At 31.4% G+C, this 22589-nt stretch overlaps 1 protein-coding gene across 1 annotated transcript in view; it reads right to left on the minus strand.

The window, feature by feature from the left end:
- LOC139490179 (protein Wnt-5a-like) overlaps positions 1-5767 on the minus strand; it is a 53579-nt gene extending 47812 nt beyond the window's left edge. Inside the window, exon 1 of the mRNA XM_071277036.1 lies at positions 5354-5767. The gene's annotated coding sequence lies outside the window, so the exon portion shown is untranslated. The remainder of the gene's footprint in view (positions 1-5353) is intronic.
- Positions 5768-22589: the final 16822 nt, after the last annotated feature.

A 22589-nucleotide genomic window follows, 5' to 3' on the forward strand; every position in this document is an offset into this window, starting at 1 on the left:
GGGGTCATTTATTTTTCAATGTATACAAATTGACAACTCTTTTTTGGATTAATTATCTGTTGCTATTATTTAAATTTTTATTTATTATCTATAAAAATAATTGCAAACATAATGAATCAATTAAAATTGCAAACTTGAATTAATGAAAATTTGTGCAACAATGCACATTTATGCACTGCGTCTTCCTGTTGGTCCAATACATCAATGCAAGTAGGTTTTACAAATCAAAGTAGGTATTCTCTTCATTCATAAAAATGAACAATAGTGAGACAGTAGTTTAACAATAACATATCCAATATTACCGTACTCAAAGTTGTAACAGTATTACGTCGCTAATCATATTTCATTATACATTGTATAGGATTTATAAGCTATTTTATAGCCATCAAACATCTTGTCCAATTATATTTTTCAAATAATTGAAGTACAAATATATCAACAGATTAAAAGGCATGGGGCTAAATTAACATTTTGTGACAAAGTTCTAATTAAAAAATAAAAGATCGGGTATAAAGTTTCCCTTTTTCTAAGGACATTTGTTATAGACAGCAATAAATATAGTACATATATGGCACCGCCGTGCTGCTCATGTTACAATATAGTAGTACAAATCGGTATTAAGTATAATTCAATAATTCATCAATCGTTAACTCAGTATTGTTATAGGCAGTTTATTGGTTGTTCCTTTTAGTTCTTTTTTCTTCTTCAGATTTTCAGACAAAACGGGCAAGGAAGAGTATTCATTTGGACTAATTTGGATAGTGTAAAATTGCAAGCATAACCCATCTTCTTGTTTTATATTGTTCGTGTTCCTTTTCCAAGTCAGTGTTTTTGACTGTCCTTTTTGTAAACAGGATTTGTTCAGATTTCATTAATCGATAAAGTCTATTATTTGTTAATATTAGAACACCAAATCTGGGTTTATTAAAAAAAACCTGTATTTTGTTCACTAATTTGCAATTTGGTCTCGTTGCAAATTATTTGAGGTGTTGGTAGATGCTTTGTTGCAATCATTCCCTCATTTCAGATTGCAGTTCAGCTTTTCCCATCTTTACACATGCCCGACCTACTTTGCAAGACCTTTTTTTATAAGTTGTTAATTTGTTCTTGTCCTCAATATGCTTGAAACAGTTCCCACTGGACATTAAGCTAGCAACACTTTTAATCAATTTAGCAATTACAGAAGTTGTTTAGTGCCACCGTAAAAGATGTCGACATACCAACAAGAGATAGTTATGTTGTTATAACGAGTTTTAAAAAGACATGGTTTTAGCGACTCATTATATCGTTATAAAAACATAAAATCTTGTTCAATGGGTTGTTGTCTGCTCTTTGGTCGGGTTGTTGTCTCTTTGACACATTCCCCATTTCCATTCTCAATTGTATGCTTGTTCGAAAACATGCAATATGTTATTTTAAAATCAGTCGAAAATGCATCTTTTCCATATAAGTCAAAATTTGACGTCATTTGAAATACAGATTTGGTGGATAGTTTTCTTATTGGCTATTATACTACATTTCCTCATTTTTATAGTCTATATCGCTTGCAATTTACGGAATGATCCTATCTGTACCGTAATTGCACTCAAAACTACTGTCTTACATTCACTATCGATTCATCGACATATCATATCAAAACATATCACCACTTTAAATTGATTGAAGTTTTAAATGTTAAAATATATCCAATTTTTAGGACATTAATAGTATAATAAAAGTGAGTGAGTATCTCTCCATTAAGGACTTTTGTGAATGAGGCGCATTTTTATTGTAAACTTACAAGAGAAATATCCTTGGAAGAGACCAACAGAAAGAATATTTGTAAATAGCTGCAGTTTTATACTGATGTTCTTTTGAAAGTAAAACTTCATTATAGGTTTTCAAGTATCATTTTTGTCATGAAACTAAATGTGTTATTCATGAATAATATAAAGAAATTGGTTTCAATTAAAAGCAAAACAATAAAAATCGTTTATCGTTAAGTTACATGTACCTTACTTCAAATATTGGAAAACAAAGATACTTTAATGGCATAATACCGGGTAGTTGATACCTGAAGATTCGACTTTCAGGTATAATTAATAAGTATTGTTGTCAAGGAGACTGAATCCATAATAAACAAAGAACATGTCGAATTTATAAAAAATAATCATTTTAAATTGTTGGGTTTCAATCTTAATAATGTTTAAACACCCCCTCTACCAAATGTCTTGCATCAAAATACCAATTTCTTTATTCTATCATGGCGCAGTAGCTTAACGAACCATTTAAAACACTATACTAACAGTACGCTCGCTGTATCGGTCAATTTACTTATATTTCAGTGATTTAGAATACGATATTGCATTGTGGTAAAATTAAAAAAGTAAAACTAAAAGATATTTACACATATCAGCGTCTACATCATGTAACTGAAGGTAAGTCAGTTTCTTGTGTTTTAATCATCTCAAAACGAGGATATATTCTGTGATTTGTTTCCTTCCGATTTTCCTTCAAATGTAACTGATCATACAAACTACTTTGATATTTTCTGAGGGTTTAGTTAATTGTTGGTTATGTTTTTGTCGTATCAGCGTTCAAAGTTCATAGTAAAAAGAGGGGCGGAAGATACCAGATAGACAGTCAAACTCATAGATCGAAAATAAACTGACAATGCCATGGCTAAAAAGAAAATAAAAGACAAACAAAGAAATAATGGTACACAATACACACATAGTCAAAGAAAACTAAAGACTAAGCAACAGGAACCCCACCACAAACTGAGGGTGATCTCAGGTGATCCGGAAGGGTAACAGATCCTGCTTCACATATGACACTCGTCGTGTGGCTCATTTAACCTTCATGCATAAAGAACATACGTTGGTTTACAGTGGTATAGGAGAGACAATTTATAAAAAAATAAAATAAGGAGATGTGGTACATTAATGATTGCCAGCCTACTATCCATCAAAGTTTAAATGGATTGGATGCAATTTATTATAGACATCTGTGTAGTCTTCAGCAATGAGAAAAACACATACCGTATACTCAGCTATAAAAGACCTGGGCATGAAAAATATGAAACAGTTCAATTGAAAAAAATAAATAAAGACCTAACGCTTAAAATACAGATTTAGATATCAGTACAAAAATACTCGCAAATAAGAATACTTATGTGTTATACATTTGTAGGTAGTCGTGCTCTCTTTACACTATCAAATTTCCATGTTCAAGGAACCGCGTAATATGGGTCAAGCCTTTATTTGAATGTATATTTTTAAAGACTGCTGAATAATAAAAATGTGTTCTGAGTTTCAAATTGATGTGAAATCAATAGAAACTATCATAAACAAAATGTTTAACCTGATATTGGACAGTTGACAGATGAACACTTCGACCGAATAACATGATGCCCTGTGCTGTCCCATACAATTAAAGATACAAAATCTAGGACTTAATTAAGCTCCTCCTCTTAATATTTAAACTAATTAGAGTAAGTAGGAGAAATATTATCCGAGCAGATGAAAAAATACCCGTTTACCTACATCACAAATTTAATAATGGCTTTCATAATTCATTTTTGATCAAATGAGGACAAATATTCACTTATCTGGAGGGTGTTGTCACGATCAGGTGTCAATAGTCACATCTATTATCAATATTAAGAAATCTGGATTGTCTAAATATTTAATCAGAACATATTTGTTAAAGCCATTGGCTAATTATGATAACATCTAGAAGGTACACAATAAACAAGTCATCGAGACACAGACATATAAATATTTGTCGCCTTTTTGGTCATTAGGTATTGTAAGATTGAAAATTGACTTTCCGTGAAGTTCATTCTCCTTGAATCACATTAATTCTTTCTTTTCTTTCCTCTTTCTTATCATGTGCTATAATCGAAGTGGCCATTCTTTTAATCGAATACTAAGACAGTAAGTATAATAGGTGTCTATTGAGAGTTCTTATATACACACACTTTTGTGAGGATTGTTGCTTTTTGTACAGGTATAACATTGTCACCCATGCAGCGAAAAAAAGACTGCTGATAAATTTGTCAGGTTTTTTTTTTTTTTAATTTCACAATGCAAAACGTAATATTCATCACGCATTTACTTCAGACCTCTGCGATTGCTCTATCTTTAAACGAAAGTAATCAAAGGTACCAGGCTTATAATTTGATACGTCAGACGCGAGTTACGTATACGTTTAGACTCATCAGTGACGCTCAGATCATAAACTTTATAACTCAATCAGCATAAATAAAAGTATTAACAAAAGCACCCAACTCCAAGGTTAATTCTAAAAGGGGAAGGCCATAAAACATGACAAATTCAAACGTAAGACTATACCAACAAACGAAACAAATAGAGACCATTTTCAATGTAAGCATAAGCAAAACAATGTAAACGAACTATAGAGTTTGATAATCAAAACAAAGTTATTTCAGTGCTGATATTTTTGTTGCATAAATTTAATACATTGTGCCTATTGATTATTGCTGCGGGAATCAATTTGTTGTTAACTTTCTTTTTAAACGTGTGATGTTTATTATGGGCAGATATTACAATTAGCCGAAGTCTTTACAACCGATTGCATTGAGTGTGTAGGTAAAATAATTTTTTTTGCTTGCTAGCCAATTCTAAAACCATGAAAAAAATCATTTTTAGACTAGGTAAACTATAAGAGTAGGCTATTCCGACATATAAACAATCACGCTGTCTGTAGGACTAGACTTCTTCGAAAGGAGGATAGTATACCATACCTTTTCATGACTTAACGGTTCAGCTAGTAAGAAAGCTAACCAAAGATCCACGAACTCAATTCTATCGGCCATAAGATCCATAAAACGATTACAAATTCGATATACTACGCATATATACAGCTCAAGTTAGGAAATAATGGGATTTGAACTAGGCTACTCTCCAATTATTTGCAAGCACTTTTAAATCGGTACTGTGTGTCTTTTTTTTAATTTATTTATTTGAGGTTGTGCAAAGCAAAGTCTAGGTTTTTAAAATTATTTTTACAGTTTGTTCTAATATTTTGTCGTAAACAACTGTCCAATGTTATTTTTCCGAAGACTATTAATCTTAAAGTCATTGAAGAGGTTCATAAGTGTTTCTCTTTCTCGCTTTTTATATTATAGATAATTAGACTGTTGGTTTTCCTGTTTGAATTGTTTACACTACATTTAGGGGTCCTTTATACATTTTAGCTTGCTGTTCTGTGTAAGCCAAGGTTCTGTTTTGAAGGTCATACTTTGACCTATAATTGTTGGCGAGTTGTTTCATTGGTACTCATACCATAATTATTTATATTTAATTTGTAGATGTACTGAACATTATGACTATCATACGAATTTTCTTACCTTATCGTGATCTTTCTGAAGCATGTAGTAACAACCAAAATCATTCGTCCATCGTTTCGATACTTAACATTATTTTCCTGTCCTCAGTGTATCATGAATGTAATCAATTTTGTAACAGTTTTAAATCAGATCGGTTAATTGTTAATAAAGAAAATGATAGTGTTATCTTTATAGTTACATAACATCCTTATGAGAATGCTGCAAATGAAATGACTCGTTTAATAAGACGAGACATTTTAAGGGGTATAAAAGAAAAAAAATGTCTGTCTACAATGTACCGAACAAACCACGAAAGTTTCGATTCAAGCAATTGTTGGCTGATGAAAAGTTCCTTGATCTTATTTTCTTTTTTTTATAAATAATTTTCTTTTTTATGTTAATTGTATATTTGTCACATTAGCCCGATTCATATATGCGTTGTAGTATTTAAATATAACAGATGAAAGGGAACATCTTCAAGTGATGTTTAACATCATTTACGTAATTTCAAACAAATCATGATGTTTTTTTACACCCAGCTTTCAACATCTGTGATGTCATAACACTTTGCTGATTTGAAGTATTGGTCAGGTTATCCAGTGCGTGTTTATATCATTGTGATGTTGCAAAAATAATTATCATTCATATTTTCTGATTTTATATTAATTCACATTTTGTTTGTAGTTTATAGTGGTTTTTGTAGGAGTAACAGTATCATCCTATTGGGAAACCACAATCATTTATCGTGTTTCATAATAAGTTATAAGTGTTGAAATTGTATACTTAAGAACGTAAATAACGTACCACATCTTACAATTACTAACATATACATATATATACAAATGTAGTAGGTTCACAAAATTCTTGTTTTTTGCTACAACTTTGAAGAAACATAATATATCATCTTTTAAGCTTTAAGTGGCGATAATGAAGATTTAAAGTTCAAAAGTCACGAATAAAAAAAAAGTGTGAGATAAGTCAAATTCAAATTGTTTAATAAACAAGAATTGAATTATGAAACCGTCACTTTCGTTGTTTTCTGGTAAAAAGTTACACACCACTTCAGTGAAAATCAGTTTTCCCAAATTTGTCAAAATTTTTCATCCTTTTTTTTTTTTGACAAACAAGGTGGGTTTTTTTTAAATGTAAAAATTATAAAATTATGAAAATTCTCCGTTTCACAGAATTTAGTGTTAATGACTTCAGAAACGTTGTGTCAAACATTTGATTTAATTTCATCACTTTTAAAGATAAAATTTGCAATAGAAATTTACTACAAACGGAAACTATGGGGGAATGCGTTTCTCTAGTCGTTGAGTATATATAAGTATCAGTTTACAAACTATAATATTTAAAAGTTCGTTACGTTTGTCTACTATACACATACAATAACATGTGACACAACTTAATCCTTTTCATTCATAATATACTATTCGAAGTAACAGTATTTTGATTCTGTTAATGACATTTCCTTGTCCTCATATGCCTCAGTTTTCATACTACGTTATTTGAATAGTGTAGTCAGACAAAAAACTTACATTTCAGGTACATCCCTTCCTATTGCAGACAGTATGGTAGAATATGTCATGCATGTTCAGGACGAGAACCAGTTAACAGTAGATCCAATAGTAAGATTTTTATTGCAGCTCGACCATTATAAAGGTGCGGTAATTTAAGACTTTCAGTGAAATGGAAGGTATGTTATTTATTAATTGGAAGACAGTGTACTTCGGTACAGGCATGGAAATACGGATTTTACGTTATTGACTCTCCTAATACAAAATTTAAAATTATAAGTAATGAATCTCCCTCATGCAAAGCTCTTATTACTTGCCCTGCTTTGGCTGCATTTGTTTGTCCTTTCTGTTTGTAGCTCTTTATGTTTTTGATAAGCTTTGGAATTTTAAATGTTTTGGCCTCGACATTCACCGAAGAGACATTGATTGTCGAAATGCGCAGTTGGTACTGACAAATTGGTAACTTTTAAGTTATTTGCTTTGAAACAGATCACTGAAAGAGCCGCGCAAGGATTCTGTAACGCTTGTAGACAGCGTGCCACTTACACATTGGAAGAATAGGATTTAAAGTCCCTATTATGATTGGATGTTGCTACGTATTTCTTCATCCTGCACATCAAGCGGACCCCCTCTTTAACATTGATTTTACAGTTGGACGGTAAAGGTCAGGGCGATTGTATTTCTAAACCAAGGTCAGCTATTAGGGATATCACTGGTGGAATGTAGGGAAATAAACCGCTTCATATTATAGATTATACCAGTCTTTTGAGTTTGATACAAATTCAATATTTCTCCCCTTGAGATATTTAAAATTTCTCCAAAAACGAGAGGCTAGTCGAACTGTCGAGTGTGGAGAAATATCGTATTGTACGAGTTAAGGTGGTACAATATATGTTCTCTGAGATTTTTGGACGATATGCAGACACAATCCTTCTTTACCAATGATCTATAATACCATATCTTCTTTCTATGTAACATCATCAAGCAAGTGTCGCCTTTTTCGTAACATCACTATAAGGAAATTTGAGGTTAACAAGAAAATTTGACATTTTAATTGAATTTTTACAAATGAAGAAATGTGATCAAACGAACCACGCGTTGATTATATAAAATACTAAACCCGTCAGGAAAGGATAACTCGGCTTAGAACTAGAGAACATCATATATTTGTTTGTATATTATACAACACTTGTCAGTGGCGTGTTTATTTGATGCTTTTAAGTTAAGGGTTAGTAAAATATTAGTTTATGTACTAGGCAGTTTTTAGATTGCGGGGTATTGGTTGTCACAATAACCAATCTAAAAAATGGAGTACACTGGGCTGTGCAAAAGTATAAATAAAGGCTAATGTATCACCGTTTTTTATCGGACAAGCAACACAACGGGTGCAACTGCAGGGTCAAATGCTGCTTATAATTCCCCCCAAAATGTGCTTCGGTGTAAATGTATTTGCATTGACTGATAATGATGGAAGTTTTTAACGACATTGATTGGCTATACAGCCCTTGTACGGTCGGCATTTGATTGCAAATTGGTTTCTCTTTCATATATTGATGTACCTATCGAAAAGTTCATTCATATCAAAGTTGTTTTCTGATTCTTGAATTTATCAACTCACTTTATAGACGCTTTGTGTATGGTTTAAAGCTTATCTTTTTAAATGGGATTTCCTATGGTTTTAGGGCCTTTTGTGATCTTTCTGAACTTTTTGCGGATATCTTGTAGTAGCCCTCATTTCTGGATGTAGATATTTGTGTAAACCTTTGATTTCGTCCCATACATCTCAGTGCTAATTTTTGTGTATTTAGACCCGATGGTCAGTCATGAATTGAAAATGTATTTAAAATGATTCATACTCTCATAAAAATGTGTATGACCTTAAACGTCTAGACTTCTCATTCACACCAGATAATCACCAAACGTGTTTTAATCTTCGATGACAAAAAAATGTATTGCTTAAATATTTTTATATTCTATCTCATATATATTATTCAAATATGCTAATAGATTTTTATTATAAAATAATATTCCTTTAATGTTTTTGAAAAACTTTAATATGATTTCTATGTAAGCAAAAACACATTTAAACAATGATACAGCATTAGTAAATGATTTATTATACTTGCATGTAATGTTTTCTATTATTTTGCCTACTTGACCGTCACTTTTTAGACAGACTTATAAAAAATCAGTGTTAACGATTAATGATTGAAGAGCATCAGACACTTAGAAAATTTTACCTACTTTCATTTATGCTGACGCATAAGCAATCATGGTACGTTGTTGTTCCATATAACTTTGTACAAATCCGTCCTGTAGCAATAGACAAATGGTAAAGGAACCGTTTTGATGTGGAATGTATAAATACGTTACAACTTTCGCTCAGGTAGGGACCCGACACCCTTACGAAACCTCAGTAATACCATGAGTTAAAAGTTTCAAATACAGTTTGAATTATAGACTACCACTTATATATTCACAAAAGAGGGACGAAATATACCAGAGGGACAGTCAAACTCATAGATTGAAAATAACCTAACAACGCCATGGCTAAAAATAAACAGATAAATAATAACACGAACCTTACCAAAAACTACGGATCATCTCAGGTGTTTCGGAAGGGTAAGCAGATCCAGCTCCACATGTGGCACCCGTCGTGTTGCTTATGTTATTACAAATCCGATAAATAGTCTTAATTCAGTAGGTCATTGTTCAACATTCGTGAAAAGAAAAAAAGGGTATTGTAATTACGTTAGGACATTAGGAACATATCCGATATCATCTGTGTATTTAAAAACTACTTGTACAGTAAATAGTTATTTTTTTTCAAAGTTAAAAAACTTTCAATCATATGTATTCATTAAGAGGTAGCTTTATTTATAATGAATTGTCTAATTAAAAAAAAAAGAAGATGGTATATGATTGCCAATGAAACAACTGTACACAATAGACCAAATGACAGACGTTTACAGATATAGGTCACCGTACGGCCTTCAACAATTAGCAAAGACCATACCGCATAGTTAGCTATAAAAGGCCCCGAAATCACAAATGTAAAACAAAGCAAACGAGAAAACTAACGACCTAATTCATGTTACTTTTATACAAAAAAATAAACGAATAACCAAAACAAACGACAACCACTATATTACAGGCTCCTGACTTCGGACAGGCACATACATAGCAATTGTGGCGGGGTTAAACATGTTAGCAGGATCCAAAACCTCCCTAATTTAGGACAGTGGTGTAACAGTTCAACATAATAACGAACTGTAAAATCAGTTGAAAAAGTCTACTACTAGATTGTTGTCATTTCTGAAGGGACTGGTAAATAAAACGTTCTTGATGGTTGAAATAAAACGAAACTCTTTCAGAAAATGCTTTTAACATGTGCCTTTATAACATCAATAGACCTGTCAATACTATATCTTGAGGTTACATTTTTTTCTCATTTGAAACATAATGGGCTCATTGAGAACTGAAGTTTTCAACACGTACCCAGCAATTTTTAACAAGGTTGAACACCACACAGATAGGTATTCATATAAAGTTATTGAATCATTAGCCTTAAAGATGATAGCTGAAACTTCCCGCTGTCATTAATACATGAAGAAAGTGACGATTTATCAAATTCAAAGACTAATAGGTCCTCTCACGCAGAGAATACAAGCTTACCACGGCGCTAATCCGGAATTGAGTCTTTTACATCTCCGTTATTTACTTGTTATGTTATTGTGTTTATGTAGATTATGATTGAATTATGTTAAGAAATTTTAATTTTGTTTGTGAAGGGTAAGTGTAAAAGGATTTAACATGTATTAATAACTGTTTATTATTTCCATCAATGAAACACCAGGTATGACACTTTACGGATGTACGATTGTATACATTATTGACGAAGTCATTCGGTTTAGCTATTAATTTCTCCATTTTCCTTCCTTTCATCAAAAATAATTATATTAGAAATTTTATGAAGGAAATTAAAAAAAGGGTGGTACTCAGATGAACCTTCGTGGAACTAATTTTTGAAAGATATAAAATTGTATCTTTTAAAAACATTAATATTCAATATAATATAGAGTTATATTGGAATGCATATTATTGCATTTAAATATGTGATGTAAGATTATTTCGTCTTCTTTTGTGAATTAGGAGATTATATTAAATCACTTATTAAACATTAGTATAAATAAAGACATCGAAAGCACTCATAATAACATTTTGATTTCAGACCGCATGGGACATTGCTGTAAATCTAATTAAAGCAGCGATTAAACTGACTATGTGCATTCGTTTCCTATTTTTCTGTTATATATGTGTTCTTCTATTAGATTTAAACCAGTGTTTTTGGTAAATGTCCTTGAATCACTTACACAGAACAAATCAAATTACCCAGCCTCTTATAAATTATATGGTTATATTCACAAATTGATCAAGAATAGACACTGATTCGGGCCCGGTCAGAAAGCACAGAAAGTAGTGCATATTTAACAAAAAATAGTTCCTTCGCATTGGTGTTACTTTTTAAATGGTATCACCAGCCCAGTAGTCAGCACTTTGGTGTTGACATGCATATCAATTACGTGGTCATTTTCATAAATTTCCTGTTTACAAAACTTGAATTTTTCGAAAAACTTAAGGATTTTCTTATCCCAGGCATAGATTACCTAAGCCGTATTTAGCACAACTTTTTAAAATTTTGGTTCCTCAATGCTCTTCAACTTAGTATTTGTTTGGCGTTATAACTATTTTGATATGAGCGTCACTGATGAGTCTTATGTAGACGAAATGCGGGTCTGACGTGATAAATTATAATCCTGGTACCTTTGATATAAACTGTTTAAATGTGTAGAATATTTTGGTTATTGTTATATCAGATGAAAGCTTATTGACCGGTGGTCATTGTATATTATTAATTTTGCTTATAATTTTGAATATTAAAAAAAAAGAAATGACATTTAATAAAAAAAAAAAAAAAGAATGGAGATCTAAAGAACCTGCTTTTGTACATCCGAAGTTCCGGAAACCAGTCCTGTCTTGGATGCAATAGACCACGTTCGAGTTCATCCGTCAACGGAAAAAACTCGTAAATTATACGTGCCTTTATGACGTCATTTACCAGATAGAGGGGGTCGCCTGTATCCCTGCACTATTTACGTTCATCAAGCATCTTAGTGATCGTCATTGTGCAGGATACACACTAGAAATAATGGTTGTTCTGTAGGTACTTAATGACAATTCCCTAATGACAGCAATGCTGATTGTCAATTTTGAGAATTCAATTTGCCGAATAATTCGTACAATATAGAATTATAGTTTTCCAACCACTCGCTCAACATTGGAATCGAAGTGACGACGCCCCTAAACGCACAAATGACGTTCACTAAAACCAGAGTTTTTGACGGAAATGCATCGAACTCGAAAGTTGTCTATTAAAGGTTTGTTGGCTTTTTTAAGTAATGTGTTGCTTTGACATGCAATGACTTTCAAAACATTTTGTTCTTGTTTGAATCTAAATAATGTACTAAACCAATTATCTAGTTCCATGCGTGGTTTTGAGCTTGTATATCCAGCATTCATGTATTCATTTTTGTTTTTGTTATGGTTTCGGTTGGATAATCTGTTATGTCTTATCGTTTGTGGTACAAATAATTATAAAATTGCCTTTCCATGACATCATTGTCATGAATGTTCTTTGGACGAGTATTGTGAAAACAATTGTATAATAATATTCGAGATTTCACGTTGGTTAAGTAAGTGCATCCCTGTTTTTTTTTAATTACATTCTGAGGTGTTTGTCGTTGATAAAATATGTTCTGTGTCGTCGTTATTGTTCTACAATTTGCAAGTCGTGTCGACTTTTTGTTGTGTGTCCATTTCTCTGTGATAAATGTTCTTGTGTGTGAATATGCTATATTTCTGTGACGTAGTTTGTCATTTCAACGATATTTTTTTAACATTGTCATAAAACAGGAGCCGTAGTTTAGAGATTTGCACACCGGACTACTGACACAAAGGTTCCTGGTTCAATCACCGTTCTAGGGTGTTAATTTCAGGGACTGAATTTTCGGCTCTCCCACCATTTGCGAGTTTGGGCTTGAGAAACGATGATAGTTCGTCGGAATGGGACGATAAATAGGTGACCTTTTTGACAGAGAGCCACATCTCTTGCACTTAAATGACACACTTGTAGATTTCGAAAAATAGTAGGCTAATGCCGCTACAGTGCAACACTCGCACCCCAAAGTGGAAAGGAATTAATATAAGTTAGTTGCTATTTCTTGTTTTCCAATCCACTATTAATAAATATGTTTAAACTAACGGGGGGGGGGGTGTTAAATGTGCTAGCCAAGTCATTAAACCAGGTTCAACCCACAAGAAAATGTCCTGTACCAAGTCAGCAATAAGACAGTTGTTATCAAATAGTAAGTTTCTATGTATGTTAGTTTATATGTATGTTAGGGTTGGGTCACTTTAGTGTTCCTGTTCGGTTTTTCCCTTTTATGGCTGATGCGTTTCCCTCGGTCATAGTATGGAATTTTGGGTCTTCAATGATCTTCTTTGTACTTGTTTGGCCTTATAATTATTTTGATCTGAACGTCACTTATGTGTCTTATGAAGACGAAACGCACGTGCCTGGCGTAGTAAGTTATAATCCTGGTATCTTTTTACACCACTGGGTCGATGCCACTGCTAGTGGACGTTTCGTCGCCGAATGTATCAACAGCCCAGTAGTCAGCATTGACAGTGATGACATGAATATCAATTACATGTATATGGTCATTTTTTTTAAATTTCCTGTTTAAAAAACTCGATTTTTTTTCTCTAAAAACTAAGGATTGTCTTATGTAAGACATAGATTACCTTGGCCGTATTTGGAACAATGTATTTTTGGAATTTTGGGTCCTCATTGCTCTTCTACTTTGTACTTCTAAATTGGCTTTATATCCATTTTGATCTGAGCATCACTGTTGAGTCTTATGTAGACGAAACGCGCGTGTCTGGTGATTTGATTATAATCCTGGTACCATGATAACTTTATCATATGTAACCCTGATTTGTTTTCTCTTAATCGATTTACGACCTTTGAACAACGGTTTACTACTGTGGCCTTTACTTGAGGTTATCAGCTTTCATTTTGAACATTGCAATTTTATATACATTGTAGCAACATTCCAGTTGCATATAGAATACACTAGTATACATTTTCAACCAATCAGTTGTTCCTTAATTCTAAAGGTTTGTGTTTTCTATTAACATTTCCTTGATACGATATTGTGGCTTACAATGAAACTATAGAGCTAAATGTTATTAAAAATACAAATTAGAAGGACTTAACTTACAGGATGCAATCATGAATTTGCTATTCGTTATGGAAAGCCTGTGTCACAGGAAAAGGTAAAATACCAAAAATACTGAACTCCGAGGAAAATTCTACACGGAAAGTCCCTTATCAAATGGCAAAATCAAAAGCACTAACACATTAAACGAATGGATATCAAATGTCATATTCCTGTCTTGGACAGGTAATCCTTATGTAGAAAATGGTGGGTTCAATCTGCTATTACAGGTAGCTTAAACTCTTACTTTTATGACAAAAAAATCCATTTTAAAAAAACACCAATGGGTGAACAAAACAAACAGACATAATAGGAAAAATGTCAAAAAATGTTGAAAAGCATCACGAATTACTTTTTAATAAAAGCAGGGAAGGAGGTCTCAATGATATGCAAATTATTAAGGTCAATTTTAAACCGAACAATAATTGGAATTTTAACAGAAAATCAGTTCTTTTCCTCGTATTTATAATCAAATGATAAAGAAGTGTAAACAAAACATATTTTTAGTTATTGATGTTTTGTTATACAATTTAAGATATTTTAGCCTAAGAATTATTTTTCTGCTTTTTCCTTTGCTCGATCGGTGTTCATGGTTTTGTATTCAGTACTTAATAAAAGTAAAATTTGAAATTTGTTGTCAATGGTGATACTTTTGTGTAACTGGAGTAAATAATGGGTCAGTGGTGTTTCTATATAAAAATGCAATAATTTTTATTTTTTATTATCAAATGAAAGTGTTTTCATGCCGTATAAGGAGGATAGGCGTTATCTTATCATTCAGTCTTCAACATTTTACATATATATTCAGTGTAAGGGTATGTTTTAATATACAAACGGCAATAATTAGGACAGCTAACTTTTTATTCTGAAATTTATGTTTAAATAGAATGCATAGCTATATGAATAACGTCAATAAGTAGTAATTTAAACCTTAACAACAAATTGGAACAGTTGTTTGATATTTAACAATAATATTTAGTACCTAAATGCATGTTTTAAATTGGTAACACCATTGCCACGATTATATCAAAGGATGACCTAAAATTGTTTAAATTAAAGGAAATCATCATTTTTCCCATTGCATATTTTTGAATATAGTTACTACCATACTATAGAATAGAGGGACATATTTAAATGTTTTAAACAATGACAGCATTTTTGCTGAATTTAGATGTAGGCTTTTCAACAAATTATTGGCATCTCTACTGAAACAAACTGGTCACCTCTCCTTGCCGACCTCTTATTTTCAAATGAATCGGAGTTCCTTCAGACACACAAAAGAAGATAAAAAATACCAGATAATTTATATCTCATTCAGATATATTGACGATGTTCTTTCTACTAACAATTCAAACTTTTATGGTTTGGTTCCATTAATATATCCCCAAGAAATAGAAATTAAAGAAACGACAGACATGGCTTACGCTACCATGTCTGTAGACTTATATCTTGAACATACGCGGTCATCAAAGTACAAGAATCAAGGACAAGCGAGATAATTTTGATTTTAATATTATCAATTTCCCTACCTTAGTAGCAATAAAACATTTCACCTGCATTTGGGGTATACATTTCCGCTCATTCGTACTCAAGAGCTTGCAGTTGCTACTCACACTTTTTAAAACGTTACCAGTGTATGATCAGAAACTTGATGAACCAGGATAACGTCAAAGAACTCTAGTCCTTTTACTCTAAAAAAAAAGTTCATCGGAAGATACCACGACCTTGTTGGTATATATTCCGTATCAAATTCACAAATAATACACGATGATTTTCTAGAACAGATTCTACTGTTTATCATCTTAATAACGTGTCAGTTATACTAGTAGTATTCTTTTATTTGTCTTTGTTAATTATTATTTTTCTGTTTAGTCTAAAGTTTTGTTGTTTTCCTTTTATACTTGATGTGTTCCCTTGGTTTAAGTTGGTAACCCGGATTTGATTTTCTCAATCGATTTATAACTTTTGAACAGCGATATACTACTGTTGCCTTTATTTGGTAATATCCATTTGACATGGCTCGCTACTCAACATCCCGTCATTGTGCTATGGTAAATTTTTGTATTCTTGTCTTTCTGTTTTGCTTATTATTATTTGTCTGCATGCCTTTTTGTTTTTCCTTATTGGCATATTTGTTTATTATGATAGTGATATAGATTATTACACAATGTTGACTGCTGTGTCCCTATTTTTTACACGTTTACCGTGTCTGTTATTTGTGTTCCACATTGTTGTCAATATAATGAAATTGTTAGCAACTTTCATACAAGTGAGAGATGTAGCTAAAAATAAAAACAGGTTTAAACTAGCTATAGAAACAGATTTTAGCTGGCTGTAAAACCAGGTTTAAGCTAGCTATAAATGTTAAATCTACCATTATCTACATAAGAGTACCAAGTCAGAAATATGACAGTTGTTGTCCATTCGTTTCAGCTTTTGATTCTGCCATTTGATTAGGGACTTTCCGTTTTTAATTTTGACATTTTGTTTATTTTGCTTTTTTCAACTTTACCATCTGGAACCTTTTATTCAATAGCTTTTTATTTTGTAGTATAAACAAAGCTCTATGACAGAAACGACGACCATAAACGAGATGTGGAATACTTTTGTAATGGGTAGACAAGTGAAATGCGTATTTGTTATTACATTAAGGAATGTTTATTTGTTATTACATTGAGGTTCTTAATGTTTGTGTATTATTACATAAAGGAATGTTTATTTGTTATTACATAAAGGAATGTTTATTTGTTATCACATAAAGAAATGTTTATTTGTTATTACATTAAGGAATGTTTATTTGTTATTACATAAAGGAATGTTTATTTGTTATTACATAAGGGAATGTTTATTACATAAAGGAATGTTTATTTGTTATTACATTAAGGAATGGTTTTTTTTGTGATTACATTAAGGAATGTTTATTTGTTATTACATAAAGGAATGTTTATTTGTTATCACATAAAGGAATGTTTGTGTGTTATTACATTAAGGAATGTTTATTTTTTTATTACATTAAGGAATGTTTATTTGTTATTACATTATTACAATTTTAATTTAATTGATACTTAGATTGTATAAACTGGAACAGATCGTTATATTATTTGTTTTTTGTATACACATGATACACATCTCTCCAATAGTAGGAACAAAGTACATGTTAATAATTTGGAGAAATACGACAGTTGTTGTCCATTCGTTTCAGCTTTTGATTCTGCCATTTGATAAGGGACATTCCGTTTTTAATTTTGCCATTTTGTTTATTTTTCTTTTTTCAACTTTACCATCTGGAACCTTTTATTCAATAGCTTTTTTTGGTAGTATAAACAAAGCTCTATGACAGAAACGACGACCATAAACGAGATGTGGAATACTTTTGTAATGGGTAGACAAGTGAAATGCGTATTTGTTATTACATTAAGGAATGTTTATTTGTTATTTAATTGAGGTCCTTAATGTTTGTGTATTATTACATAAAGGAATGTTAATTATTTGTTATTACATAAAGGAATGTTTGTTTGTTATTACATTAAGGAATGTTTATTTGTTATCACATAAAGGAATGTTTATTTGTTATTACATTAAGGAATGTTTATTTGTTATTACATAAAGGAATGTTTATTTGTTATTACATAAGGGAATGTTTATTACATAAAGGAATGTTTATTTGTTATTACATTAACGAATGTTTTTTTTTTGTGATTACATTAAGGAATGTTTATTTGTTATTACATAAAGGAATGTTTATTTGTTATCACATAAAGGAATGTTTGTGTGTTATTACATTAAGGAATGTTTATTTTTTATTACATTAAGGAATGTTTATTTGTTATTACATTATTACAATTTTAATTTAATTGATACTTAGATTGTATAAACTGGAACAGATCGTTATATTATTTGTTTTTTGTATACACATGATACACATCTCTCCAATAGTAGGAACAAAGTACATGTTAATAATTTGGAGGAATTTTTGTAGTAGTACCAGATCTGACAGAGTTAACAAGGACACTAAGTATGAATGACACAAATTGAGAGTAAAAAATAAAATAATTACATATAGCTACAAAAAGATTAAGATAAAATTGAGAATGGTAATGGAGAATCTGTCAAAGAGACAACAGCAGGAGGTCACCACGCGTCTTCAATGCAGCTAGAAATTCCCGCACCCGGAGGTTGGCGGCCTTCAGCTGACCCCTAAACAAATATATATACTAGTTCAGTGGTAATGAACGCCATACTTAATTCCAAATTGTACACAAGAAACTAAAATTAAAAATAAATCAAGACTAATAAAGGCCAGAGGCTCCTGACTTGGGACAGACGCACAAATGCGGCGGGGTTAAACATGTTTATGAGATTTCAACCCTCCCCCTATACATCTAGCCAATGTAGAAAAGTAAACGCATAACAATACGCACATCAAAATTCAGTTCAAGAGAAGTCCGAGTCTGATGTCAGAAGATGTAACCAAAGAAAATAAACAAAATGACAATAATACATAAATAACAACAGACTACAAGCAGTTAACTGACATGCCAGCTCCAGACTTCAATTAAACTGATTGAAAGATTATGTCTTCACCTTATGAATCCACTTCTGATTTCAAACACTGAAAGAGTATAGGACTACACTGAAAGCATAGTAATTCGTGGTTCTTTTTAGTCGAACAAAAAAGAACCAATCACATTTAATAATATACAAATATACCACTCGATAAATTTCATGCGTCCAAAGTACCTTCACCACTACTTTTTGAATATACACAATGTACACATTTAAAATCAATACGTAGAAACAGGGATCTTTATAACCAAAAAAACAAAAAAAGATTAGTAAGGTAATAATGCCAAGTATTATTAATCTTCAACTGTCGACCTTCAGTGACAGAAAATTCAAATGCAAAATCATTTAATTCCTAACCTTGGCATATCCACTTTTTTCGAGAGTCGTCCCCGTCTGACTACCCCTTCACAATGCCTTTTTATTCATCCAAAATCGGCCACAGGAATATTTTAGATCAAAACATTCTTTCCGGGTTCTTGATTGTAAAAGCTGGATCCGCTTTCTTCAATTTTGTTCTCAAATATTAACTACTTTTGCTCTCGAAAAGACTATTAATTCTAGTTGTCAATATATAGCCACATGTAATGCACAACAGACACGACGGTCGTTATTAGTTGGTTGCCTATTGCGACAAAGTTTAATTTTGAGTTTGGATAAAAGTGATTTTGAATTCAATTTCTATTTTCCATGACGGTCTTATTCTTGTAGTTTCCTTCATATATATTTAATATTCTACTTTTATGTCAAGATTTTATATAATATTCTCGGATAACATTATTAGAACGGTTAGACAGTATTTTGCTTGTACAATCACTTTCAGTTTACTTTGAGCAGGCTTGGTAAGTCCTTTTTATTCTTTCCAATATCTACTTCTTTTTCGTAATAATTTTAAAACGCAAAAAAAAATATTTGGTAAGGAACATGCACGTTTAAATTAGATACGATTTTAAAAAAAAAATACAAAATAATTTGTTAAACTAATATTCTGCATTTGATCATAATTTATTATTGTTAGCTATTGATACTGAAATTGATATGTGTAATCGAAAATATTTTTTAATCGGTTTTCAAAACAAGTGATCTATTTTTTTAATTTATTTTTTTAATGTAAATAAATAAAACTATTGCGCTTCACAAGCAGTAAATGTGTATTACTTTATTAAACATATACTTATTGTTTTGCTGTTTTTTGTAAAATTTGATTTTTTGTTTTTCGGATAAAGAAGGAATATATTTTTTTTAACTAAAATATACGTTTAGCAAAAAAGACAAAAAAAAAAACCAGTAGAGAATAATAAATTAAAATGTAAAATATTGACAAAATAAAACTATATTACGACTGCAACTGTTTATTCTTTTTTCGTTTACTCTCCGATGTTAGTTTATTAGAACTATTTGTTGCTTGTTTGTTTATTGACGATAAAATGAGTTTTACTACAAACTTTACATGTTTTATTATTTTAAAATTACAATGTTTATGAACGAAGAATTATAAATGCTCACGATCAAGTAAGTTGAGATTCGTAATTGGCTTTGCGATTTTTAAATGTATCTTTTTTCAAATGTACTTTTCTTTCAATTTATATTTTGACAAAATTAGGAAATGTCGAAGTATCAGCCGTTTGACTTTGTTGATACTATAAAAAAGAATAGTTTACAAATGGAAAAAAATAATAGTAAAATTAAACTCAAGATAAAATACAGTATACATGTATTTTCAGACCTAAAAAATGAAAACAATTAACTATATTTAAAATCTTAGTTGAAGAGTTATTTTGAATACCTGTATTATAGACCTGTTTGTAAATGAAAAGTGCAATCTTAAATACTCTTCAAAATATTGTTCCTCATAATTTATGTACTGCTAGGTCTGCTTCTGCATTCTATAATTTGTTTTATTTTATATACTAGAAGTATCTCATCTTTTTCTCCCAAACTTGTTTCGTATGTTAAAATACCGTTACTTGTGGACGTATTCACATGTTTTGTTTTTTTCCACAATCCCTATATTGCAATAGTAACAAAATTGATTCTATTACTCAAAGCACATACTAAGCTGTACTCCGATATTTTTCTCATAATTTTAAAACTAGATACTGAAGGATATTTCAACCGTTTCGTAGTGGACATAAGAAAAAATACAGTATCACTCTGGTCCATTTGATATGCTTAATTGTTTTTCCAACAATTTAACTGCCGTTATAAAAGCATCGCTTCTATTGTTAGACTCTAATGTTTATATCCAGTTAATTTCTGGCAAACATTGATTATATAAAACTGTTTATTCGCAAATTTAATTACTTCATTTCGTAGTGAATATTTTACCTGCTAAAATTAAAAAATCCTTTGTCAAAAACTGTTTATTAAAATATGTTGGCACTAAACATACTTTTGAATTATTATCGAACTTATATAAAAAAAAAAAAAAAATAAAAAATAATTAACCTACGTTAGTAGATGGGCATTATGTTTTCTGGTCTGTGCCTCCGTCTGTCCGTCTATTCGTTCCTCCGTCCGTTCGTCTGTCTCGCTTCAGGTTAAAGTTGTTGGTCAAGGTAGTTTTTGATGAAGTTGAAGTCTAATCAACTTGAAACTTAGTACGCATGTTCCCCATGATATGATATTTCTAATTTTTACGCCAAATTAAAGTTTTGACATCAATTTAACGGTCCACTGAACATAGAAAATGATAGTACAAGGATCAGGTTAAAGTTTTGGTTAAAGTTTTTGGTCATGGTAGTTTTTGATGAAGTTGAAGTCACATCAACTTGAAACTTAGTACACATGTTCCCTACGATATTATCTTTCTAATTTTAATTCCAGGTTTAAGTTTTGGCCTCAATTTCACGGTCCACTGAACATAGAAAATGATAGTGCCAGTGGGGCATCCGTGTACAATGGACATATTCTTGTTTAAAATGGGTGGGACAAGAATTATATTTTTTAAAATCTAAATACGGGCGCTGCTAAAATGTCACTGCACAATAGGAAAATCGAAATCACTCCTTTTTGTCAAAAAGCTTATTTATCAACTAACCCTCGTTCTATATATTACAAAGAGAGCTGACATATGCCAAAGGGATATTTAAAGTCAAAAGTTCAAAACAAACTGAAAAAGACAGTGGAGAAACGAAAAATACAAGTACACAACATAGAAAAATAAAGATTGAATAACACGAACCAATTCAAAACTACTGGAGATTTCATATGCTCTGAAAGGGTAAGTCGAGAAATGGAACAGATGTATGTTTATGTGTGGCGCACTGAAAATAATAACCAAACGTTAAATATTTCAGTGAGCGGACATCAACCATATACCAAAACATGAAGTTGAAGGATAATGGAAGTCTCATGTCTGTAAAAATAGGACGATGGTATGTATGATTGCTAATGAGACAAGTCTCCACAAGAAACCAAATTACATAAAAGTTAACAACGATATGTCACCGTACGGTCCTCAACAATAAGCAAATCATAAACCGCAAAGTCAGCTATCAAAGGTCTCGAGATGACAAATGTAAAACAATTAAAATGAGAATACTAACGACCTGATTTATATACAAAACAATGAACAAAAAATAATTTTATTATTTAGTAACAAACGACAACCACTGAATTACTAGTACTTGGTCCTGACTTGGTATACGTACAGGCACATACAGAATGGGGTGGGGTTAAATTAGTTTGAAGGCACCAACACTCCTCTAATCTGGGACAGTGGTGTAACAGTTCAATAGTAGAACAAACTAGACAAATTTGTTCGAGAAGCTCCTGTACGAAGTCCTTATATTAATAGAGGAACAAATCAAAACGATGAAAAATATACTATTTTTG

Source organism: Mytilus edulis, chromosome 1, assembly GCF_963676685.1.
Source record: "Mytilus edulis chromosome 1, xbMytEdul2.2, whole genome shotgun sequence".
Lineage (NCBI taxonomy): Eukaryota > Metazoa > Mollusca > Bivalvia > Mytilida > Mytilidae > Mytilus > Mytilus edulis.